A 25,929-nucleotide genomic window follows, 5' to 3' on the forward strand; every position below is an offset into this window, starting at 1 on the left:
TCTGACTCTTTTGTGACCCTGTGAACTGTAGCCCACCAGGCTCCTCTGTCCATTGGATTTCCCAGGCAAGAATACTGGAGTAGGGTGCCATTTCCTACTCCAGGGGATCTTCTCAACCCAGGGATTGAACCCTCATCTCCTGCATCGGCAGGCGGATTCTTTACCACTGAGCCACCAAGGAAGTCCTTAAAAATTATACAGGTTCACAAAATGAGATGGGAATGGAAGGGGTTTCATTTGATGCTTTGAAATCCTTCAGAGTTGTGTGCTGAAATTAATATCACGATCCATCATCAAAAACATTTCCATCAGCTGACAATGTCAAATGGCCTTTTTTCAAGCAGACTAAAGCTCGGTATCAGAAGCACTCTGATTTGCACTGTTCTCCCTCTGCCCTGAGTACGGGTCCAGGTAGAGGCAGAGAGACTTTTCTTTATGCTGTGAAATGGGAAAAGTCATCTTCAAAAGGCAAGGCTGATAAAGGAAGTCTTCATTGCAGCTGCCTTCTCAAGCTGAGAACAGTCTAGGAAACTGATTCCTTCAGAGCCCCTGTGTGTCGGGGTTAAGACAAGGGTGCAGGAGTTCCTTGAAACTTTGCCTTCGAACACCAGCCAGGTGAGCACTTGGATCGATGGGGGACTGCCCCTCCTGGACCCCTCTCTGCTCTGTCTCCAGGGCCTGCCCAACGCAATCCGTCGGTTATGGAAGCAAAGACGTGATGCTGAAAGGTGGCAGATTGCTGGACTGGGAAACCCACGATGGCTGTCATTATGTGAAGCCCAAGCTAATGATTAAAGATGGGAGGCCAAGCAGGCTTTGCCTCTATGGTGCCAACCATCAGCTGGCCCGAGTTTTCAAGTTGTTTCTTTCTTTAAAAGAGTCATTTTATTTATTTGTTTTTGACTCTGCTGGGTCTTTGCTGTTGCATGGGCTTTTCTCTAGCTGCAGAGAGCAAGGGCTGCTCTATGGTTGTGGTGGACCGGCTTCTCACTGCTGTGACTTTCTCCTTGCAGAGCACGGGCTCTAGGCATGACACTTTGGTAGTTGTGGCTCTCAGGGTCTAGAGCACAGGCTCAGTGTTTGTGGCGCATGGGCTTAGTTGCTCTGCAGCATGGAATCTTCCTGAATCAGGGATCAAACCCTTGTCTCCTGCATTGACAGGTGGATTCTTACCACCAAGCCACCAGGGAAGCCCTGGAGATGTCCAGCAGAGCTACTTGGCGATTGTCATCAGCAGAGCTGAAACCCACTTCAGGTACCTATTAGGTTATTCATGGGTTCATTTATTTGTCGTCAGTGGAGAATGAGGCATTCACTGGGTTTCCACCCCCGATGTTTTCCCCACCTTGAACCGAGCGCTGGGTGAAACAAGGATGAGGACTGAGAGTCTCCTGCCTTCAGGGACCTCACCATGGGGAAGGGAATGCAGGCAGGTAAACGACAACCTCCACCCCTGCCCCTGGCATGGAAATCCAAGCCCCGGGCGTGGCTGGAGAAAAGGAGATTCAGGATCTGGTGGGCTTCTTGGCCCTTCACACTGTTCTGGACAAGGACCCCCATGTCTTCCCATTTGGACAGTGGGGGGTTGGGAGACTCAGATCACCAAGGGTTCCCCAGACTCTGACCCTCACCTTCCAGAACTGTGTCTCCTTAAAACATGATGTCAGATAATTTTCAGATTGTTGAGGGGCTCCTCCCCCAGTGTCCTCGACTACGGGACCTCCCCAGGTGGGTGCCCCTTGGCTCCCCACCCTAAACCAGAGTCTGGGCTTTGTCAAGTAATGAGATTTATCCAACTGTCCCTGTTTTCTTGTCTGTCTGGTACTGGGTTGGCCGAAAAGTTCGAGTTTTTCTGTAAGACATTATGGAAAATAAATCCGTAAAATAAAGAGTTGACTTTAAAAGCTTCAATTAGTTGAGTATTTGCCACCTGGCCCTAGGGTACAATGGTTTTCAATCTCTGTCTCTGTCTTTCTCTCTCTCCCCTCCCCTGCTTCTTCGTATTCTCCTTTCTTTTCTTTTTTTTTTGAGACTAGACTTATGGAGGCATAATTCACAGACAATAAAACTCACTCTTCTTCTCATGCATTTCTATCTTGTGCATTTCTGTGAGTTTGGACAAACACCTACAGTGTGTAACTGCTACAGTCAGGATATAGTATATTTTCATCATACTAAAAAATCCCCCCTCATCCCTCTGGAATCGACCCCTCTGCTTCCCCCGTCCTGGCAACCACAGATGCGTTCTCCAAGCCTAGAGTGTTTCCTTTTCCAGATTGTCCTATAAATGGAATCATACAATATGTTGCCTTTTGGGGCTGGCTTCCTTCACTCAGCAGAATACATACGCGATTTCACGTATGTCCCACAGATTGTTTATCTCATCCTCAGCTCAGGGATCTTGGGGTTGTTTCCAGTTTTTGCAGAGATGACTAGAACTGCTGTGGAGATCAGAGGACTGAGGCTTCATTTCTCTTGGATGGAGAAATCCTTCATTTCCCAGGATGGCACGGCTGGGTGGGATGCTAAATATGTTTCACTTAGTGGTTCTCAACTGTGGGTGACCTTGACTCTTAGAGGACACTCAGGGATGCTGGGGTCACCTTGGGTTGTCACACCTGGGGGCAGGGCAGGGGGTGGAGTAATGCTAAACATCATACAGCCTACATGACAGGCCCCGAATAGAAAACCACCGGGCCCAAATGTCAATAGAGCTGAGGGTAACAGGGACTTCTCTGGCAGTCCAATGGTTAAGACTCCACATTTCCAATGCAGGGGACCTAGGTTCGATCCCTGCTTGGGGAACTAAGATCTTGCATGTTGTACGGGTGGCCAAATAAAATAAATTTAAGGATATTTCTTAAAAAAAAAAAAAGATGAAGAAGGAAGTCCAACTTTAACTTTTTAAGAAGCCTCCAATGTGCCTCCCAAAGTGGTGGTACGATTTTGCACCAACAATGAGTGTTCCCATTGCTTCACATCCTCATCAGCATTTGATTGTTTCTCTCTCTATTTAAGATTTGAGCCCTGCTAATAGGTAGGAGTCGGACATGACTGAGCGACTTCACTTTCACTTTTCACTTTCATGCACTGGAGAAGGAAATGGCAGCCCACTCCAGTGTTCCTGCCTGGAGAATCCCAGGGACGGGGGAGCCTGGTGGGCTGCCGTCTATAGGGTCTCCCAGAGTCGGACACGACTGAAGCGACTTAGCAGCAGCAGCAATAGGTAATAGGAGGTGTGTCATAGTGTCTCCTTGTGGTTTAATTTCCCTGGTGACTGATGATGTTGAGTGTCTATTTATGTGCTTATGGTCTATTGGCCATCCATGTACTTACTTTAGTGAAGTGTCTGTTCAAATCTTTTGCCCATTTTTAATTGGGTGTTTGTTTTCTTACTACAAACGTCTTTTTAAATTTTTTCTAATTTTTATTTAAATGTGGTTGATTTACAATATTGTGTTAGTTTCAGGTATATAGTAAAGTGATTCATATATATATATTCTTTTTTATATTATTTTCCTTTATAGGTTATTATACCATATTGGATATAGTTCCCTATGCTATACAGTAGGTCCTTGTTGGTTATCTATTTTTAATATAATACTGTGTATATTTTAATTCCAAACTCCTAATGTATCCCTCCCCCTTCCCTTTTGGTTCATTTCAGTTCACTCCCTCAGTTGTGTCTGACTCTTTGCGATCCCATGGACTGCAGCACGCCAGGCTTCTCTGTCCATCACCAACTCCCAGAGCTTGCTCAAACTCACGTCCATCAAGTCGGTCATGCCATCCAACCATCTCATCCTCTGTCATTCCCTTCTCCTCCTGCTTTCAATCTTTCCCAGCATCAGGGTCTTTTCCAATGAGTCAGTTCTTCACATCAGGTGCCCAAAGTATTGGAACTTCAGCTTCAGCATCAGTCCTTCCAATGAATATTCAGGACTGATTTCCTTTAGGATGGATTGGTTGGATCTCCTTGCAGTCCAAGGGACTCTCAAGAGTCCTCTCCAGCACCACATTTCAAAAGCATCAGTTCTTCAGCACTCAGCTTTCTCCACAGTCCAACTGTCACATCCATATATGACTACTGGAAAAACCATAGCTTTGACTAGATGGACCTTTGTTGGCAAAGTAACATCTCTGCTTTTTAATATGCTGACTACGTTGGTCATAGCTTTTCTTCCAAAAAGCAAGTGTCTTTTAATTTCACGGCTGCAGTCACCATCTGCAGTGATTTTGAAGTCCAAGAAAATAAAATCTGTCATGGTTTGCATTGTTTCCCCATCTATTTGCCATGAAGTTATGGGACTGGATGCCATGATCTTCGTTTTTTGAATGTTGAATTTTAAGCCAGCTTTTTCAGTCTCCTCTTTCACTTTCATCAAGAGGCTCTTTAGTTCCTCTTCACTTTCTGCCATAAGGGTGGTGTCATCTGCATATCTGAGGTTATTGATATTTCTCCCGGCAATCTTGATTCCAGCTTGTGCTTCAAAGGAGTAGGTCAAGGTCCCTTTTGGTAACCATGAGTTTGTTTTCTATGTCTGCAAGTCTATTTCTGTTTTGTAAATAATCTAATTTGTACCACTTTCTTAGATTCCACATCTAAGTGATATCATCTGATATTTGTCTCTCTCTGTCTGACTTACTTAACTTAGTATGACAATCTCTGAAAGTAAAAGAGAAAATGTTAGTCACTCAGTCGTGTCCAACTCTTTGCGACTCCATGGACTGTAGTCTGCCAGGCTTCTCTGTCCATGGGATTTTCCAGGCAAGAATACTGGAGCAGGTTGCCATCCCCTTCTGCAGGGGATCTTCCCAACCCAAGGATCAAACCCAGTTCTCCTGCATTGCAGGCAGATTCTTTACCATGATAGTCTGGACTATAGACATTTTTTTATTTCCTTCCTTTTGAAGTCCTGTACCTGTGAGGCAGATTTGATAACTCATATTTTATACATGACGAAGTGAGACTGTGATGTCACAGGCCATGTGGCTGGCCCTAGGCTCCTTTCCCCCTCCCCCGGACCCCTCCCCCCACCCAGGCTTGCTTGCTCTGAGCTTGTGCTCTGAGCCCTGATCAGTATCCAATTCCTTCCCTCCCTCCCCCTCCCTCTTTCCTTCTCTTTCTTTCCTTTTCCCTCCTCTATCCTTCATTCTCTCCTTTCATTCTCCTTTGGAAAACAAGCACTTTCTTTGAAAAATCAAGAAGGAAGGCAAACCAGTTTTTTTTTTTTAAAGGAAACAAATTCTGCGTACTTTTTGATGAATGCTGGCCTACTTAGCTCAGGGGAAGAATTTGAGAGCAGAAATTTCTTTGCTTTTCTTGGCCAGAACTCATGCCGAGATGTTTGGGGGGTTATATTATTATTTTGACAGAGCCAAGAATTACTTGGATGAAAAATCGGCCCCAACTGGAGTGGGTGCGTGATTTCATGGCAGGAACCGAGGGGCGAGGTTAGCGAGGGCTTGGCTAGACTGGATGCGGATTAATAGCTCAGCTTCTGCTTTCTTGCAAATTTGAGATATTGGCTGTGTTTCCTTGGCTGTGACTTAATAATTGCAACCTGGGTTCCTAGGAAGCCTGCGTTCTCCTCTAAATGAGCAACATAAAAAGCTAGTTTCCAAATACAGGCAGCATGAGACACATTGAGCAGAGTTAGCATCAGAACCTCATCAACAACAGAAGAAAGAGGGGAGCACTGGGGCTCCTGGGTGGCAGGGCTGCTGGATCAACTGAGTCAATAAATTTCCCAAAGGATCAGGGTCTCCAGCTCCATCGCTCACACACCATGGTGCCTCCTGTGTAGGGCCAATGACCCTGGCCCCTGCTAGGAAGACCCAGGAAGGCACAGCATGCAGGGTCAGGACTGGGGCCCGTCGTTGCATGTCAGAAGCCCCCAGATCTCCCTCCTTCTCTTTCCAATCCACTTCCACATTGTTCATTTGCTGGGGCTTTCTAATGCCTTTTTTCTTCCTGACACCAAAACCAGATGTCTTTTCCAACACCAGCCAATTCTCCAGCTTTCCCCTTCACCAACTGGGTGTCCCACAGGTTAAGGACCCAGCCCCACAAGACTGCCACTGGCAAATTCTAGGAACCAACTGTACTTTTGGCCAACTGGGTATATAAATCCAGAAGTTTCCATGCCTCCTTCTCAGGTTCAATGATTCACTAGAACAACTCACACAACTTGGGAGAACACTTTGTTTACATTTGCTGGTTTATTATAAGAGACAAAAGAACTGCCAAGGGAAGAGATGCACAGGCAGGTATGGGGGAGGGGCATGGAGCCCCATGCCCTCCAGGCCCACTGTCCTCCCAAAGTCAACTGCTGCTGCTGCTGCTGCGTCGCTTCAGTCATGTCCGACTCTGTGTGACCCCATAGACGGCAGCCCAACAGGCTTCCCCGTTCTTGGGATTCTCCAGGCAAGAACACTGGAATGGGCTGCCATTTCCTTCTCCAATGCATGAAAGTGAAAAGTGAAAGTGAAGTTGCTCAGTCGTGTCTGACTCTAGCGATCCCATGGACTGCAACAGTATTCACCAAACCAGAAGCTCACAAAACCTCAGTTGCCTGTTTATAACTCAATCTCCCTCTCCTTCCCCTCCCTAGAGGTAGGCTGTGGTGGTAAAGCTGAAAGTTCCCACCCGCAGATCCTATGTTCTTTTCTGGTGACCAGCCCCATCCTGAAGCTACCTAGGGTAGAATCCCACCTAGAAAGAAAAAAGTGAAAGTGTTAGTCACTCCATTATGTCGGACCCTTTGGGCCACCACCTCCCCCACCACCACCCCACCATGGACTGTAGCCCGCCAGGTTCCTTGGTCAAGGGGATTCTCCAGGCAAGAATACTGGAGTGGGTGACCATTCCCTTGTCCAGGGAATCTTCCTGATCCAGGGATCAAACCTGCATTGCAGGTCTGATCTCTTGCATTGGGTCTCCTGCATTGCAGGCAGATTCTTTACCATCTGAGCCATCAGGGCTACACCTGGGTCACCTCAATGGTGTAAATTCAGGTGTGGTGGAAAAGGGATCATAGCAGGGGGTGACCCGTGGTCCTGGAAGGGGGCGGGAGGGGCAGGAGTCATGGAAGATGGGGGAGGTCAGGATGGAGGCATGGTCATGAACTGGGAGGGCCTGAAGCAGGGGCATCGACCTGGGCACCAAAAGTGGAGGAGGAGGTGAAGGGAGAGTGGGCTGTGCAAAAGCTGGCATCAGGGGGGCAGCCGGCCAGACCAGGAGCCCCAGGTTGCCCAGAAGGGCCCCTCCCTTGGGCAGGCACGCAACTTTGCCAAGGGAGGAGGGCGGAGGGCCACCAGGCCACATGGCTACCAGAGGTTGGGACCCAGAGAGCAGAGTCACGAGGGTGGCCAGGCACAAGGTCAGAAGGGTCAGTCAGTCCAGCTGCCATCAGAGGCACCCGGAGTGTGGTCCTGGAGCACGGCCATTGTCGCTGACCCCAGGGAAGAGACCAGCCTTAGAAGCCAGTACAGAAGGGCCACCAGGAGCCCCGCCCCCGCCCCGACTGGCAGAAGGCTGGAGGCAGGCTACCCACGCCCCTCAGTCACAGTGACGTGTGGGGCTTCTGGGCTGTCACCCTGACCCCAACAGAGGCTGAAGACCCCACGGGAAGCAGGTAGACCAGGCCCCAGGCGACTCTTCAGGAGCCATCAGCGAAGCTGCTCCAAGCCCCTCACCATGCAGGCTCCTGGGGAACCAGGGCCTGAAGATACCATGACTCATTAGCTTTTATTTTTAGGTTTATGCCACAGAAGATGTGCAGTAAGGAGATCAGCTTAAATGTCTTGCTATATAAAAAGGCTGATGGGGAGTAAAAGGGTGGTGGGAGGGGGTGGGGGGAAGAGAGGAAAAAGTCAGACAGACCCGGACAGACAGAGATGAGGAGAAAGGAAAGAAGAAACACATCGAGGTGTGAGCAAAGATTTCCTCCAAGTGTCAAGATTAGGGATAATCTTAAAATATCTTTACAAAGAATATATATTATTTTTTATAATCAGAAAAGAATATGTATTAAGACAGAAGGTATAAGAAGGCCTGAGAAAGACCTCCAGGATCAATGCTGTGCAGGCCTTCGACCTAAGTGACCAGCCTTGCAGTGAAGAAGACCACCTCATTCTCAGGGATTTCAGAGAAAGTTCTGGAACCATCACAGGCCACAGACATGCCCCTGAAACTGAAGCGGGGTGGCTGTCAGCTTCCAAGATGGCGCCCAATCTCTCTTGCCTCCTGGTGTTCGTACCCTGTGACCCCTCTCTCCACAAACAAGGCTGATCTGTGTAAACAAGAGGATGTTGTGGAAATGATGGAAAGTGACTTCTGTTTTGTTTGTTTGTTTGTTTCTGATATTTATTTATTTGGCTGAGCCGGGTCTTAGTTGCGGCATGTGGGATCTAATTCCCTGACCAGGGATCGAACCCAGCCCCCTGCATTGGGAGTGCAGACTCTTAGCCACTGGGCCAGCAGGGAAGTCTCTGGAACATGACTTCTGAGGCTAGGCTATAAAGAACGTTGTAGCTCTGCCTCGTTCATCTTAGATCTCTGACTCCAGGCAAAGTTAGGCACGGTGTCGCGAGGACACTCAAGCAGTCCCCGTGGAGAGCCTGTTGTTGAGAAGGACTGAGGCCTCCCACCAATGGTCAACACCAACATGCCAGTCACACGCGTGACTCTCCCAGCCCCAGTCAAGCCTTCAGGTAGACAGCAGGCCTGGCCTGACCACCTGCCTGCAGTCTCATGAGAGACCTGGAGCCAGAACCACCCCGCAAAGCGGCTCCTGAGTTCCTGACTCACAGAAACATGATGTAATGAACGTTCCTTTGTCCTTTTAAGCTGCTATTCTGATGTAACTTTTCAGGCAGCAACAGATAATGACTACAAATGACGCCTTTAATTGGAAAGGCCCTGGTCACAAGCTTAGCCCCAGAGCCAAGCTTGTGGGCCTTGCTACCCAAGCCCCAGGCCTGAACGGGAAGGAAGGAAGAAGACATTGATGCCAATAGATGTTACGGGGCCTGAGGAGACCTTAAGGGGAGGGGAGTCAGGGCAGTCAGTGCACAGGTAGGATCCGATCCTGCTTTCCATTTTGCTTTGTCAGTGTGAGTATTTTTTTCATTAATTTTAATTAAAAAAAATTATTGCATTAAAATGTTATTTATCTCAGTTGCTGAGTTTCAGATCAGATCAGATCAGTCGCTCAGTCGTGTCCGACTCTTTGCGACCCCATGAATCGCAGCACGCCAGGCCTCCCTGTCCATCACCAACTCCCGGAGTTCACTGAGACTCGCATCCATTGAGTCAGTGATGCCATCTCATCCTCTGTCGTCCCCTTCTCTTCCTGCCCCCAATCCCTTCCAGCATCAGAGTCTTTTCCAATGAGTCAACTCTTCGCATGAGGTGGCCAAAGTACTGGAGTTTCAGCTTTAGCATCATTCCTTCCAAAGAAATCCCAGGGCTGATCTCCTTCAGAATGGACTGGTTGGATCTCCTTGCAGTCCAAGGAACTCTCAAGAGTCTTCTCCAACACCACAGTTCAAAAGCATCAATTCTTCCGTGCTCAGCCTTCTTCACAGTCCAACTCTTACATCCATACCTGACCACAGGAAAAACCATAGCCTTGACTAGACGGATCTTTTTTGGCAAAGTAATGTCTCTGCTTTTCAATATGCTATCTAGGTTGGTCATAACTTTCCTTCCAAGGAGTAAGCGTCTTTTAATTTCATGGCTGCAGTCACCATCTGCAGTGATTTTGGAGCCCAGAAAAATAAAGTCGGACACTGTTTCCACTGTTTCCCCATCTATTTCCCATGAAGTGGTGGGACCAGTTGCCATGATCTTCGTTTTCTGAATGTTGAGCTTTAAGCCAACTTTTTCACTCTCCACTTTCACGTTCATCAAGAGGCTTTTGAGTTCCTCTTCATTTTCTGCCATAAGGGTGGTGTCATCTGCATATCTGAGGTTATTGATATTACTCCCTGCAATCTTGATTCCAGCTTGTGTTTCTTCCAGCCCAGCGTTTCTGAGTTTAGGGCACCCCTTAAGTTGAGTATCTGAGGTGAGCGCCTCACTCACCAGAACCTAGTCCTGGCCCTGCTCTGTGGTCAGGCCCCAGCCCCACCCCCAGGCCTAAGTTATCCTCCTCTGTGCTTGCCTGTGGGGGTGGGGAGGGTGATAAGTTGCCCTCTCCGCTCACTGTGGTCACACGATGCCTGATCCTCCAGGTCCTGCACAGCTTCTCCATTTGATTATCAAGAGCTCTGCTGTCAAACATGGCAGCCGTCGGCCGCATGAGTCCACTGAGCTCGTGAAAAGTGGCCCATCGAGACCGAGAGGTGCCGTAGTGTATAATACACACCCGCAGGACCTCCCCGGTGGTGCAGTGGCTAAGGCGCCACTCTCAATGCACGGGGCCCGGGTTCGATCCCCTGGTCAGGGAACCAGATCCCACGTGCTGTGACTAAGGGTTTGACTGCCACAGCTAAACATCCCGCATCCTGCAACTAAGACTCAGAGCAGCCATGTAAATAAATAAATGTTTTTTTAAAAGAGAGAAATTTCTGATTTCCAAAGAGTTGTGGCGTCTGCATTCATTGACATGGAGCCCATACCCAGAAAGCTACAGCAGCTCCTACGGCCTCCTGGGAATCACAAGAAAAGTGAAATAAAGTCATTTCCACATGTTCTTCAAACAGTGTGGTGTCACTTCTGGGGTCTGAGGAGGTGGCATGTGGGGTGGCCCCCTGAGTCATGGGGAAGAGGGGTCTGTCCTCCCGGTTTCCCCACCCCACTGAGACCCTCCCTGACAAGAGTCCCTCTCTGCGCATCCATCTCTCCAGCCCTGAGCCCCCTCGCTCTTACCTTACCTTCAGGACTGGGGGAGGTTGAGTCACACTGAAGGAGCTTGACAAGATGGCTCACTGATGTGTTTTATTTTAATAATCAACCGCACCAGACGCTCCTCCAGTGAGACTGCTCACTTGAGTTGTGATCAAAACAGCAACTGGAAAGTCACTTTATTAAACCATAAATGTGCGCCGCAAATCACCACTACATTAGCCCTCCGCGGAAGCTGCGCAGAACCCTGCCTGCTGCTTTAACTCGGCGAGGAAGGGAAAGGTAACACCTTGGAACACTGGCTCATCAGGCTTTAAAAAATCCCCGGTGCGTCTGTCCTACCGCGTTTGGCTGAATTGGCACGTGTGCGCATGCGCACACGCGTGCGCCCACGGTGCTGGGAGCGGAGGCTGGGCGTGAGAGGCGCCTTCGGTACCTCCGCAGGCGGTGGTGGTCCCCATCACAGCCTGCCTGTCCACCGGTCCTGCTGGTGAAGACCAGAGTCAGCCAGTCTCAGGACTGGCCACATCAGGATGCCCCTGTGTGTAACACCTGCCTTGGAGCAATGACCATCTGGAGACCTACACGGCAAACCAAGCTGGTAGCCCCTCCCCAAAGTGTTCTTGAGAATTCCTTCGTTTGTCTTGGACTCAGTTAATTTAGCTGTAAAATGGTGGGGAAATTGGTGGTTTTCAAACTGTGCCCATGGAACCCTAGCAGAGGCACCTCAGTGACTCCTGTGGTGATCCAGGGGCTCCAAGCTCTCCACCTTGACTTGCACTCGAACAATGATTTTTTATTAATATTTAGTTTTATTTATTTGGCTGCTCCAGGTCTCAGCTGCAGCACATAGGATCTTGATCTTCACTGTGGCATTCAGAATCTTTGAGCTGCAGCATGTGAACTCTTAGTGACAGCATGTGGGGTCTGCTTCCCCGACCAGGGATCAAACCTGGGCCCCCTGCCCTGGGAGTGTGGAGCCTTAGCTGCTGGACCACCAGGGAAGTCCCCAACCCAAACAATTCTACCTTTATCTGTTTTGTATGTCATGGGGAAGGGAGGGAGAGATAAAGGGAATCTAAACCAAAAACTAAAATACACTCGACTTAATGGCTTCCAAGGACATTTCTGATTCTATTGTCCAGGAGATTGTGAATCCGGGACCTTCAGGGACAAGAATATCAGGGGAGGGTCACCTCCACTGTCCCATGGTGGTGTCTTGTGACTCGTCTTGCATCCTAATCAACCCAGGGCTTGTGGTTTGTTACCATGTCTGGCTGCTCGCCTTTTCCCTGCAGAGTCTGGCAGAGGAATGAAGGTGCTTCTACGTCAGTCTTCAGTCCCATGCTTACGGCAGACATCACCAATCAATTTCCATTCTCGATTGCTGAGCCCAGATTTCATTCTTCTCATCCCACTGTTGCAGACAGCCACTGCCAATCGACACGCAAAGGCGTGCAAGATACAGCCTATGTGCCTTTCTCCTTCCCTTCTTGGTAGAAAAAGTCCCTGAAAATGTGAGTACTGGCCTTTCTGTGACTTGACATGATGCTCTTCAAAACATCTCCTTTCTTGTTCAGAGATAAGCTCAAAGAAGATGTGTCTGTTCTGGCCAGTCTCCAAAACAGCCCCAGCGGTCCTCATCTCCTGGTATTGACATCCTGGTGTGGTGAACGGAGCTGAACTATGCAGCCAATAGGACGCTGTGGAAATGACACAGTGGCTTCAGACTCTCAATCACAAAAGGTACTGTGCCTTCCACCATGCTCTCTCTTGGATCCCTTCGCTCTGTGGGAGACGAACTGCCATGTTGTAAGGATACTCAAGCCACCCTGTGAGGGAGTCCATATAGCAAGGCACTGATGCCTCCACCCACAGCCAACACTTCATTTACCCGCCATGTGACTGAGCCTCCAGAGAGCAGATTCTCCAGCCCCAGTCTAGCCTCTAGACAACTGCAGCACCAAAAGACGTCTTAACTGAACCTTGTGAGACACCCCTGCACCAGACTCAGCCAGCTAAGCCATGCTCCAATTCCTGACCCACGGAAATTGTGTGAGGTGATACATATGCCTTCTTTAAAGCTGCTCAATTTGGGGATAATTTGTTATGCAGCCATAGGTAACTAATACATTACCTGAATTCACACCTGCTAGGAAGACCCCAGCACAAAGAGAGACAGCTCGGTGACGCCCTGCCTGACTATGGACTATCAGAGGATAATCTGGCCCCAAACAAGGTGGGGTGTTAGTAAGAACACAGAGTTTTTTGTTTTGTTTGTTTTGACCGTGCTGGGTCTTTGTTGCTGTGCCTGGGCTTTCTCTAGTTGCAGTAGCGGGGGCCACTCTCTAGTTGCGGTAGCGGGCTTCTCACTACGGTGGCTTTTCTTGCTGTGGAGCACAGGCTCTAGAACTCAGTAGTTGTGGCTCTTGGGCTTAGTTGCTCCGAGGCACATGCAATCTTCCTAGACCAGGGATCGAACCTGTGTCCCCTGCATTGGTAGGCAGATTCATAACAACTGGGCCACCAGGGAAATCCAGTGGGAGTTTTTCGACACAGCTTCAACTTACCCAGTAATTCCTCACTGTGGTGTTTCTTTTCCCTCTACCCCTGCCCGGACAAGCACATCTCTGATTGTTATTTATTCATCAAAAGCAGAAGCCTCCCACCCCAAGAACTAATCATCTAAAATCACAATGATGACCCCCCCCAAAAAAAGAGAAGAGACTGAATAAAAGCAAGAAAAATATGCATTTTGGTTTCTCTTCACCCTTTCCCTTTTTTATTAAAATACTTGTCCATCACGATTATGAATCTTGAACTCTAATGAGCCACCAGTATTACCATTGTTTATTACTTTTATGTGAGATCTTTTTTTTTTATTATTTGTTTGGGCTGAAGCCCAGTCATAGATTTACTGCTTTCCTCATGACTGGTCTTAAAATATTTGATTTCAGCTGTCAGAATGCAAATAACTCCAGATATCCTCATTAAATGGAGACACTGAGGAGGGTTTTATTGTTGGGAGGAAAATGGTGAATAAAAAATGATGCTGATAACATTAAAATGGTCTCGGTATTAACAAAAGAAAAGAGAAGAAAAGAAAGAGGCTGGAAAAGGAGGATCAGGGAGGGGGAAGTGGTTGTAGCTAACAGCCTGATCCATTTCATCTTAAAATCTAGAGAGTCTCCTCCATTTAGCCCCCTTTTCATCTGTCCTTGAAGTTTAATTCCTACCTTTCTGGTTGTCTCTACAATGTCTTCCCCACAATAATTTTACTTGGAGAGGGAGGACCCACCTGACCCCCACGGTGCGTTCAATCAACAGACTCTCTGAAAATTTCCGGTGATTCTTGACACCCGGCAGCCAGATCTGTGACTGCCCCCTCACGCCCCCCAGCACCGGAAGGATTGCATAGGCTGTAATTGCTATGCAAATGTTTGCCAAGTAACAAGTAAGTGACAGATGTGTTCTATGCAGTTTATCAGCATGTCACCAACACGACCACGTTGGCATCCTGCCTAAACCTGGCAAGGGAGATCTTACGCCCATTTCACAGATGAGGTTATTGAGGTTCCCTAAATATCCCAGCATCACAGGGCTGGTCATTAAGGATCAAAAGCCAGGTGTTCTTACTCCAACTCCCGGCACTTTCTTCTGTATCACAACAAAACCGGAAAAGGGAGAATGGAGTTGAAAATAAGGTGTGTTTGACATTGAGAAAGTCACAGAGAGGAAGAGAAGCAGGCACAGTCAACCCTGTGACTGGTTGGTACAGCCTGGAATCTAAGGACATCCTGCAGAAACATTCCCGTCGGCAGCACAACGCATCTTCCAGAAGCCTGCCTGCTGTAACGTCAGGGTACACTGTTGGCTTCCTCTGATGGCAGCATCTTCAATGCTGACTGCTGGGGAGGCAGGGAGAAGGCAGCAGAGCCCTCTTCCAAAGGGTCAGCCCAGTTGCCTATTGCTTCCTACCTGGACATCTCCCCCCTCAGCACCCCTAGCAGAGTTGCTCCCACCCTGGCAGCACGCTGGGCTTACCTGGGCAGCTTTAACCGAATACTGATCCCCAGGCCCTGTCCCAGAGAGTCTGGGATTCAAAGACACAGCAGGAGCAAGAATGTCTGCCCCAGGGAGAGGTGGTCATCTCTAGGAAGAACGTTCCAGCTTCATGACCCCTGGGAATCCTCATCTCCTGTGTGTCCTGCATTGGCAGGCGGATCCTTTACCACCGAGCCACCTCCGAGTGTTACCATATTTCAGTAATTTTCACATTCTTGCATTAGTCAGGATAGGAAAGGCTTTGCGCATTAAAAAACTAACCCTCACGTCTCTGACTGAATTAAGACTTTGCTCAGTCGTGTCCGACTCTCTGCAACCCCATGGACTATATAGTCCATGGAATTCTCCAGGCCAGAATACTGGAGTGGGTAGCCTTTCCCTTCTCCAGGGGATCTTCCCAACCCAGGGACTGAACCCAGGTCTCCCGCATTACAGGAAGATTCTTTATCAGCTGAGCCACCAGGGAAGCCCAAAAATACTGGGGTGGGTAGCCTATCCCTTCTCCAGGAGATCTTCCCAACCCAAGAATCAAACCGGGGGTCTACTGCATTGCAGGAGGATTCTTTACCAACTGAGCTACTAGGGAAGCCCAGGCAGGCAGGGCCAGAGGAGGGGCCAGATTTGCTTTGCTCCACGCAGTCACGCAGGGAGCCAGGCTGACGGAGGCCTCCAAGTTACTGAGATGGGGAAGAAGGCAGACTGGAGAGTCACCCCATCTTTTCAGGGCCTCACCTTGGAAGTGACACTCGCCACTTCTTTTCCATCATTGGTCAGATCTGATCCTACAGCCCGGCCTCACTGCCAGAGTGCAACTTCCGAGAGCTGGGATGAAGAGAAGAGCAGAAGATTGGTGAACTCGCGTGACGTCCACCCCACATCCTCACCCCCTTTTCCTTTCTAGCTAGAACATGGACCTAGCCAGCACACCTCATTCAAAGCACCCGCTGCAGCCAGGTGGGTCAGGTTGGCAGAGATCCAATTTGAACCTTTCTGCTCCTTCTCATTTCTTCCAGGGGGATCTGACTTTTGCCTGAACTATTTCTGCATCTTCTTACAGCGTTGCTGGCAACAAATGTTACAAATTTCTGTGGACTTTGCCACACTCCTTATGCTCGGATTTTATGTCCAGACTCAGTTCATTTTAAGGTTCTTTATTTAACCAACTTTATGGCTACACCTACAAGTTTGAATGGGTATGGGGGTGGGGGGTAAGTTGGTCTGATGACAGTATCTTTGATAGAATACTGGCGCTTATACCATCAGTTGAGCTGATTTAACAGAATTTATAATGTATTCAGCAGTTGATGGCTTGAGCCTAATTGAACACAAATTTATAATGCCATCCAGTGTTGTAATTAAAATGTAAAATTAGCTCATCAGATACTGTGTACACACACTCTCTCACAAGGCCTCCGTTTTGCGTATGGTCAATTACATTTTCAAAGTGGAATCCTCAGAAGACTCCACCAGATGAATGGACAGGAAAAGAAATCAACCAAGGACTTGAGCTGGCTCCAAACTGACCAGGAAAACACTCAGAAAATTGTTTTCAAACAAGGAAAGACATTAATTTTCCGAGGTGCTGATTTTGGACTGTGATTAATCTTCCATGCTATTTGGGTTATCACGGAATTATGGGAGCTGGCCACAAGGGGTGGGGCAGGAGTGGGGGGATTGAGTGCATTAAAAAAGAATTGTCCGTGTGTCTCTGTCCAGAGTCCAGGTCATGCAAGAAAGAGAAAATAGGACCTTCCCCATGCCACCCCTCAAACAAAACAAGTCCTTAATGATGATCTGCAGACACAGATAATCATTAATTCCAATTGGTCTTCTTGCTATGTGGTGACTTACCTGTCGTGAGGGCATCTTCAGGCTTAAAATTACATTTTGAGCCTAGAAACACTCCTTCTGTAAATATTGTTAAAGAATAATTAGAGATAGAAGGGAGCGATGCTGGTAATGGGGAAACCGTTCTCACCACGGGGCTCATGTTTGCCTTCTGCCGTGGTAGAATAGAGGAGCCCTTTCTTCAACTCGGGAGACACAGGAAGGGATGAACTAGCTGTGGGACTTCTTGAGTGCTCCCTTTTATTTGGGGGTGTGAACACCTGTCTGTTTCGGGAAGGGGCTCTTCCACCCCAGCCTGTCCCCTCCTCTCTCCCCACTGCTCCTGGTGGTGTTGGGTTGTATCTGGAGTTAGCTGAGCTTAAGGGTAAGACCCCCAACTTCAAGTTCAGGGGATTCCCTCAAATCTCTCCCAGGTTCTATAATTCACTAGAACAAGTCACAAGATGCAGGAAAGCACTGTACTCACAATTACAGTCTTATTGGAGCAGAAGGATGCACTTGAGAACCAGCCAAATGAAGGCTTTGGCTTTGGCCAGATCTGGGAGGTGTCCAACTGTGAAGCTTCTGCCGTCTTCTCCCCAGAGTCCTGACACTGTTAACCCTCCTGGCCATGCTGTGTGACACACTCAGTATATTGCCAACCAAGGACGCTCATCCAAACTTCCACGTCCAGAGTTCTTACTGGGGCTTCATTACGTAGGCGTGATTGAATCTCTGGCCGCATGATTGAATTTCCAGCCCCCTCCTCCAACCTCTGAGGTCAAGCTGATTTTCACGGTTTAGAGCTCCAAGCTTCTAATCACGTAGTTGGTCTTTCCATTTGGCCAGCCCCCATTCGCAGTCATCTCCGTATAACTTAAACTATCCTAGGGTCCTCCACACTTCACCTCATTAGTATAAACGATCGTCAGGTGTGGTCTGAGGACCCCAGATTGAATCCCAAAGACCCTTCTCTCACTTGGGAAGCTCCAGATGCTAAGACATTACCTCCTGGGAGTCAGGACAAAAGCCAATCTCTCTTTAGGGGAGACGGAATTTCTTACTGCACAAAGCGGCATCCCCCACAGAAGGAAGAATCAGTTTAGTTCAGTTCAGTCGCTCAGTCGTGTCTGACTCTCTGCGACCCCATGAATCGCAGCATGCCAGACCTCCCTGTCCATCACCAACTCCAGGAGTTCACTCAGACTCACGTCCATCAAGTCAGTGATGCTATCCAGCCATCTCATCCTCTGTTGTCCCCTTCTCCTCCTGCCCCCAGTCCCTCCCAGAATCAGGGTCTTTTCCAATGAGTCAACTCTTCGCATGACGTGGCCAAAGCATTGGAGTTTCAGCTTTAGCATCAGTCCTTCCAGTGAACACCCAGGACTGATCTCCTTTAGATTAAAATATGCTTACTCCTTGGAAGGAAAGTTATGACCAACCTAGATAGCATATTCAAAAGCAGAGACATTACTTTGCCAACAAAGGTCCATCTAGTCAAGGCTATGTTTTTCCCAGTGGTCATGTATGGATGTGAGAGTTGGACTGTGAAAAAAGCTCAGTGCTGAAGAACTGATGCTTTTGAACTGTGGTGTTGGAGAAGACTCTTGAGAGTCCCTTGGACTGCAAAGAGATCCGACCAGTCCATTCTAAAGAAGTAAGAATAGCTGTGTCTTATCTGGGGTCACCTTTGAGCAGGCCCAGTCAGAGATGCCCAGAGAGCCCAAGCCCATCTCCCCAGGACCCGGATTGGTCCTCATACTCACTGGCGAGGACCTGCTCCATGCCAGGTGACAAAGAGGAGCCCCCAACTCTTCACTCGGGGGCTCCTGAGCTGCACGTGCTTCCACTGAGAGCATCTACTCCCTGGAAGGGTTGGGCTGGATGGGAATGGGGTCTCCAGTCTGCAGTGGGGGCTTTCTGTTGGGGAGCCAGGCAGGGCATCGGGGTCAGTGCCCAAGCCGGAAAGCCCCCTTAAGCTTCAGTGGGCATCAGCGTGGTGTGGGGTGTCACCTGTCACTTTCACAGCTGATACAGGTTTCAAGCCTCCATAGAGAGGGTAACTGCTCCAACAGGAACCTCACCAGGGGTGTTCACGGTAAAGGGGCAGCCCAGGTGGGCTGGGGGCTCCCTCCAGGTGGCACAGGCTTGGAGAAGGGACACCCCATCCAGGCTGCTCACACAGAACCTGAGGAAGACCAGACCTCAACAAGGAGAACAGCTCCACTTACCTGGAGAGACTGGTTCTTGGTTATCTTCACCCTTCTCTCAGCTTTTCATAGCTTTTATTTCACACAAGCACATCAGCTCCCCGGCGTGCGTGCCAGGAGAGGCGAGGGCCCCTGTCAAACGGACCTCATCCCCGAGGCTGATGCCATGATCCACGTGGACTCACATCCCCTCCCATCACCAACGCCCTACCAGGCCCCCGGCAAGTCTTCATCTCTCACAGATCCGTACCAAGGTACCGCAGACTTCAGCTGCTTAAACAACAGAAACCCACTGTCCTAAAGCCCTAGAGGTCTAGGTGTCAGCAGGGTTGGGTCTTAGGGCTTTGAGGGAAGGGTCTGTTCCAGGCCTCTCTCCTAGCCTCTGGATGTTCCAGCTTATGGTGATGTAATGCTGCAGTTCACATGCTGTTCTGTGTGTGTGTGTGTGTGTGTTGGGTGTGTTGTGTACGCCTGTGTCTCCATTTTCCCCTTTTGTTGAGGCTACCCATCACATTGGATTAGAGCCTACCCCAGTGACCCTTATTTTAACTCTGTGAAGACCCTAATGATCTCGAAGGTCACATTCCGAGGCAGGGGCCTTAAGAACGGCAACATATGGGTGGGGGAGGGGAGCCCAAATTGAACCCATAGCACAGTGGCCCCCAGCCTACATCACAGCCTCCCCTGGTGGTGACCAGAGCCCTTATTCCGTGGAATTGCCTCTCCTATGAGGCTCCTACACGCCTTCAGACAGTTCCAACCTGCCCCGTGGAGAGGCGGGGGACATCAGACATCAGAGCTTTTATCCAGGCCATTGTTACAGATGGCGCCTCTGATAGCTGCGTTTTAATACCTTCTCAGCAACATCCCCCACACACACCCCACCTCTCTCTGACCAGAAGCCTTGTGTAATCAGGGGCCCCACAAGCTGCCAACTGGGAGGGAGGTCGGGTATCTGTGATCTGAGCTGCTGGGAATGGGGGGTATTAATAGAGGAGGGCATACTGGCAGAGCAGGGGAAGGCACCAGGTGGCCAGTCTACATCCAGCCTCAGACGTGCCTACAGACACAGCAGCAGTTATGATTTAACCAGAAATCAGGTCCCTACTCTCTATTCTTAAGAGCCCCCTGGACTGCAAGGAGATCAACCCGGTCCATCCTAAAGAAAATCAACCCTGAATATTCATTGGAAGGACTGGTGCTGAAGCTGAAGCTCCAATACTTTGGCCACCTGATGCGAAGAGCCGACTCCTTGGAAAATATCCTGATGCTGGGAAAGATCGAGGGCAGGAGGAGACGGGGGTGATAGAGGATGAGGTGCTTGGTTGGTATCACCGACTCAACGGACATGAGTTTGAGTAAATTCTGGGAGACAGTGAAGGACAGGGAGGCCTGGCATGTTACAGCCTATGGGGTCGCAAGGTGTCAGACATGACTTAGCGACTGAACAACAACAAAAAAGCCCTCGACAATATGATTATTCTCTTTCCTGGCCTTTTTCACAGGTGATGGAGAAGGTTCCCATGGATGCATCCTGTGGGCATGTCAAATGAGTGTGTCCCACCCTTATTCCTTCTCGGTTTGTAAACACACATGCAGCCAACCCTCGCTTCTGTGGACCACAGCCTGGAAGGGACAGAAACTGCACATCTGTCGCCAGCACTCACTTGAAGAGTATGTAACTGTGTTCTTCAATGCCCCACATTCATTTCTCGCTCCTCAAGTCGTGGGCTGAATGATAAGATAATGGTAAACTAGATGACTTATATTTTCCAGCAAACACGAGTACCTCGTGCCTTTGAGCCCAGCTCCTCAGTGCCTCTGAAGGGCTCTGAAGGTCGTGGGCCCTGAGGACTTGCTGTGACGTGGCAGCCAGTCATATAGCATGTCCCCAAATCTGGCTGGGATAAAGCCACTCCTCCCTACCAAGGTATGACGGTCAAGCTGAAAGACAATCTGTTTCCTGGCTACTGCCAGTGCTGGGTCAAGGGCAGCCTTGGGCGCGAGGAGCCCCAGCCCAGCAGCTGTCCGGCACGTGGGTGAGGGTGGGCGGAGCAGGGGACAGACGGTGTGAATACAAAGGCAGTTGTTGTAATATCATCACCGCCATGCCCCACGGAGGGTCTGGACCAGGCTGAGCTCTCCATCCTCATCAGCTCCTTTACTTTGCACAAAATCCCTGTGAGGTCTGTGTCTTGAGCACCACCTTATAGATGAGGAAGCTGGTTGGGAGAAGTGAAGTAACCAGCTTAAGGGCAAGGTCAAAGCTGCCATTCACACTTGGTCCTGCCTGTTCCCAGCCTGGACTCCATCCCCCATTGTGCTCACAGCCTCCCGCCAGGAGTCCAGGAAGAGCTGAGCCTGTGACTAGCTTCCTAATTACTTTTCCCCACCCCCCGCCCCCCATGTGCTGCAACAACACGCACAAGACCCCATCTGCGGCGATGTCTCTCAGCTCCCCAGCACGCCCTGCACCACACGCCTTCATTAAGCAAGCTAATTACTTGCCAACTTGAGAGCCCAATCAGGCCTACTGCGGGAGATGCCTCTGGGTCTGCTCTGACCATGGAAGCCCCAGGGCACCCCTGGCTCCCACGTGGGACCTGGCCTGGGGCTGTCTCAACATCCCATAACCCCCCCCACCCCGTTCATCATCTGGCTGTAGACCGACAGGCAGAAGGAGCCTTAGTCTGGGCAGGGATGTCCATAGAGCCCAAGGGATGTCCACGAGGGAAGGAGTGAGCGTGTCTGAAAACACTTTCAACAACAGACAAGCCTCCTTTGCCATGGAAATAGCTCTTCTCGTTTGCTTTGCACCTACTGTGCGCAGGCCGGGGTTGAAGGCAGGGGTCTCTGAGGTACCCACATAAGAGCATTTGGGTTTGGCTCTAGACCCCAGACAATGCCTTTGTCCATTCCTTGTAATTCCACCTCCCACCCCAGCAGGCTCAACCCTGCTTCACTTGTCCAGACCCCCAAAGTTCCTTCTGTAATAAGGATATATGTGATGTCTGCCCACAACAGTCACTCAGCACTTCACAATTTACAAACTCTTTTATATCCTAACTTACAGGAATCCTCTCTGAACAAGCTTGTACCCACTTTACAGATGAATACACTGACATGGAGAAGGAGGAAATATATTAGAACTCTTCTGGTAGCAAGTAACAAAGAAACTCCTAGATAATTAGATTGGGAGGAAGTGTTAAATCTTGGGTTACACAATTGTAAATTGAGGAGTAGAGTAAGATGGCTTCAGGTAGAGTTAGATCTAGGTGCTTAAATGAGTCATCAATAATCTCCCTGCCCTCAGTTCTTGACTCTAGGCCCCTCTGGGCTGGCTTTAGTCTCAGACAGACTCTGTCCTCAGAGTGCAGAAGGACCAGTGGCTACTCCCGGCTTCTGTCCCATCAATGCATCACCACGCTGAGCAGGTCATAGTGAGGCAGGGATTGGCCCCTGCTTTCCTGCCCTCAGCACCTTGTGTGAAGACTCACAGAGACCACCCCACCCCTACTGCTGACCTGGTCTGGCCGAGCTTGCTGGCCCAGGCTCCCTTAGACCATCCTGCCTGACAGGGCAAGACCTGAGACTCTCTAGTCCCCTAGAATCCCTCCCTCCCACCACCCACTCTGTCCATACCACTGACACTCTCGTTCCATGCCCAGCCACTGTGCTCTGCTCTGAGTCCTCCAAAGAAGCTCTGCACGGAACCCTCCCTGACTGCGGCCGAGGCCTGCCTCCTTTCCAGCGACGTCACAACAAGCACCACACAGCCTGCCGCCCTCTGTGCATGAGTCTACTCTTCCTACCAGGGCCCAAGAACTCTCTAGAACACGCCTGTTTTCAGCTCAGCTCCTGACCTCCTCAAAGGCGCTGGCACACAGCCTTCTGAATGAACGGGCTCGTGGTTGATGAGCATGCTGATGGAGGCAGCCCTGTGCACACGCTGGAGGCCACGGGCACCGGACTTCAGTGGGTGCCAGCCAGCTGGGGCTCTGCATGGCTCCATCTCAATGACGTGGGGGGAACCTTCCAGCTCACATGTGTGCTCAAGAGGCACCTCCATTCGCAATGGCTCCCCAAACCCTCCAGCCAGGAGCCTGGGAGTGCATGGTGAGTGTCAGTCTGCAGGTGGTCTCCTAGCAGAGCTCCATGCAGAATGGAGGGTTAACCAGCAGCCTCAGCAACCCGGCACAGGAGCCACGCGTAGGCTAAGGGCTGCACTCAAGGGAGTGGGGACCCTCCCCAAGAAGGCTGTGAGCTGCCCAATCACCCCCAACCCAACCCCCTCCCCAACCCCTAGCCCCCTCCGCAGGTGGACCCTCCCTGAGGCTGGAAGGTCTGGCAGACAGCAGCTAACACAACAGTTTCTGGAACTCATTTGAATTTATCCCTCACCTGACCCTCCTGCCAATGCAGGAGACATAAGAGAAGCAGGTTCCATCCCTGGGTGGGGAAGATCCCCTGGAGGAGGGCATGGCAACCCACTCCAGCATTCCTGCCTGGAGAATCCCATGATCAGAGGAGCCTGACAGGTTATAATCCATGGGGTCTCAAAGACTTGGACACGACTAAACCGACCCAGCAAACATGCACACACACACACCTGACCCAGAACGTGGAAGAACTTGGGGACCCAAGCTGGGCTCGCAGCAGAAACCCGACAGATGTTCGTGGAAGCCAAAGGGCCCTCGATGTACCGGCCTTGGCCCCCTCTGTAACACCCACTTCTTCCCCTCCCTTGCGGTTTTCCCCACACCGTCCTGAGGCCAGCGGCCGCAGAACAGGCGGGCGTGGCTGCCATGGCGTGGGAAGCAGGCGGGCTTTCCCACTGGCTGCCCCGCTGAGATTCGATGGTGGGGACAGAAGTGGACATTAGGAAATAGTAACGCTGCAACTTAGGGTACTGGGGTGCGAGCAGAGGAGGTGAGATTCTGGACGTGCTCTGAAGGGGGCGCCCTTGAGACTTGTAGATGAATTGAGGGAAGTCAGTTGCCCTGAACTCCACCAGGCAGGCCTTTGGGAGGGCTTGAGGCCGCGGAGGAGGTATTGGAAATTCAGTCTGGAGGCTGATGTCTAAGCAGACATCCAAGGGAAGGAGTCAGAAAGGCAGTGGTACCCCAGAGCTTGCAGTTTCAAGGGAGGTGTGGTCCGGTATGTGTCAGTTGCTCAGTCATGTCTGACTCTTTGCGACCCCTTGGACTGTAGCCCACCAGGCTCCTCTGTCCAAGAATTCTCCAGACAAGACTACTGGAGTGGGTTGCCCTGCCCTCCTCCAGGGGATCTTCCCGACCTAGGGATCAAACCCGGGTCTCCTGCATTGCAGGCAGAGGCTTTACCATCTGAGCCACCATGGAAGCCCCAGCGGGGGCGGGGGCGGGGGGGGGGGGTGGGGACGGAATACACTTAGAGCTCTTTGATGAATTGATGGCTTTGAGACTCTCTGTGGTCGGAGATCCTAGCCCTGGGGCTCAGTTAGGGGGTTGGTGGGTGAGGGGAGAGGTGGGGTCAAGAGAGAAACCAACCTGCATGGTGTGCTTAGTAGCTCAGTCGTGTCCGACTCTTTTCAACCCCATGGACTGTAGCCCATCAGGCTCTTCTGTCCGTGGGGATTCTCCAGGCAAGAATACTGGAGTGGGTTGTCATTTCCTTCTCCAGCAGATCTTCCTGACCCAGGGATCGAACCGGGATCTGCTGCATGGCAGGCAGATTCTTTACCAACTGAGCTCCCAGGGAAGCCCCAACCTGCCTGGTGGGAGGCACGCAGAAGAATGTTTTCCCAGGAGGCAGAAGTAAGCGACCGTATGGCTTCAGAGTGGAAGTTGCGGATCGGGGGAAGGCAGGAGTTAGGGTGAGGAGGGCGGATGGGGATTAACACTCTGGATTTAGCAGCGGGGAGGTCCCGGGGCTTCGGGGAGCTGCTCCCAAGGATCGGCGTGGGCCAAACCTACCTGGAATGGGTTTAAGAGATGGGAGGGGCGGGGGTTGGTGGGGAGAACGCGCGCCTGGGGGAACTTTGTTGCAAAGTGAAGCCAAGCCGGAAGAAGGGCCGGAGCTGGAGCAGGAAGAGGGGCTGGGAGGAGAGGCTTTTCACGCGGCAGGAATCCCGGGCCCCCCACTCCCCTGCGCATCCACAGCGCGGAGTGCGAAGTCGTGCTTTTACCAGACTCAGAAGGACTCCAGGCGGCCCACGAGCCGCACCAACGGCCACCCCCGGACAGATGCCGCCGCTCGCCCGCCCGCCCGTGACTCCCTGGCGCCGATGCAGGGCCTCCTGGCAAACCCGCGTCGGCCCCCTCCTCCCCCGCCCTACCTAGCTGAATAATTTAGGCGCTATTCTGAGTTAAAACCAAAGAAAGCAATTTGGAGTGACTAACTCCTCGAGAAATTTATGTTCCCCCAAATGTCTTGCTGGTAACAATGCTGGAAGCCATTTATCCCCTTAATTTCAGAGGCGCTGCTTCTGGAAGGAGCTCTTGGGCTGAGATGGTCTCTTTTTTTTTTCTCCAGGCAGGCCCCCCTAGGGGGTGGGGGCCGGGGTCAGGGTGGGCCACATGACTCCTGGAGGGACGTCTAGACCAGCCTCGCGGACAGGGGCCGGTTCCTGAGAGACCACGGCATCACCCATGTAGCCATTCACAAGGTGGCCTCAGAACTTCACAGTTGGAAAGGTTGGAAGGGGGATGCTGAGCTCAGCTGGACTGCAGCAGTATGATATATGAGCAGGTCCCCGTGAACCAGGGGCTTCAGAAAGGTGACAAGGAACTGCAGGGGCTCCAGGTGAGCATGAAGGATGGTCTGGGAGAACATAAATGGGGCAGGGAGAAGAGATGGAGGGGTCAAGGGGGGAGAAAGCCCCATCTCTGCCCCTGCAAACCTGCCCCAGCTCCCCAGAGAGAGCCCTCACCCACTCTGGGCCCCCAGCCCCTCATCCTTCCCTGAACCCAGCCCTGTCCCGACTGGACTGGGAGC

The 25,929-nt window shown here is 50.7% G+C and overlaps 1 long non-coding RNA gene across 2 annotated transcripts; it reads left to right on the forward strand.

Moving 5' to 3' along the window:
• Window positions 1-11,133: 11,133 nt before the first annotated feature.
• LOC147344792 (uncharacterized) lies at window positions 11,134-16,588 on the forward strand. 2 transcript variants are annotated; one of them, XR_015155010.1, is made up of 3 exons: window positions 11,157-11,453; window positions 12,433-12,598; window positions 15,931-16,588. It is a non-coding gene; the product is annotated as an uncharacterized LOC147344792 (long non-coding RNA). The 2 variants fall into 2 exon arrangements; XR_015155009.1 differs by lacking the exon at window positions 15,931-16,588 and having other exon boundaries at window positions 11,134-11,453; window positions 12,433-14,445.
• Window positions 16,589-25,929: the final 9,341 nt, after the last annotated feature.

The sequence above is a fragment of the Bos grunniens genome, chromosome 25 (assembly GCF_055505025.1).
Source record: "Bos grunniens cultivar Pamir isolate PY7600 chromosome 25, Bosgru_T2T1.0, whole genome shotgun sequence".
NCBI classification, from domain to species: domain Eukaryota; kingdom Metazoa; phylum Chordata; class Mammalia; order Artiodactyla; family Bovidae; genus Bos; species Bos grunniens.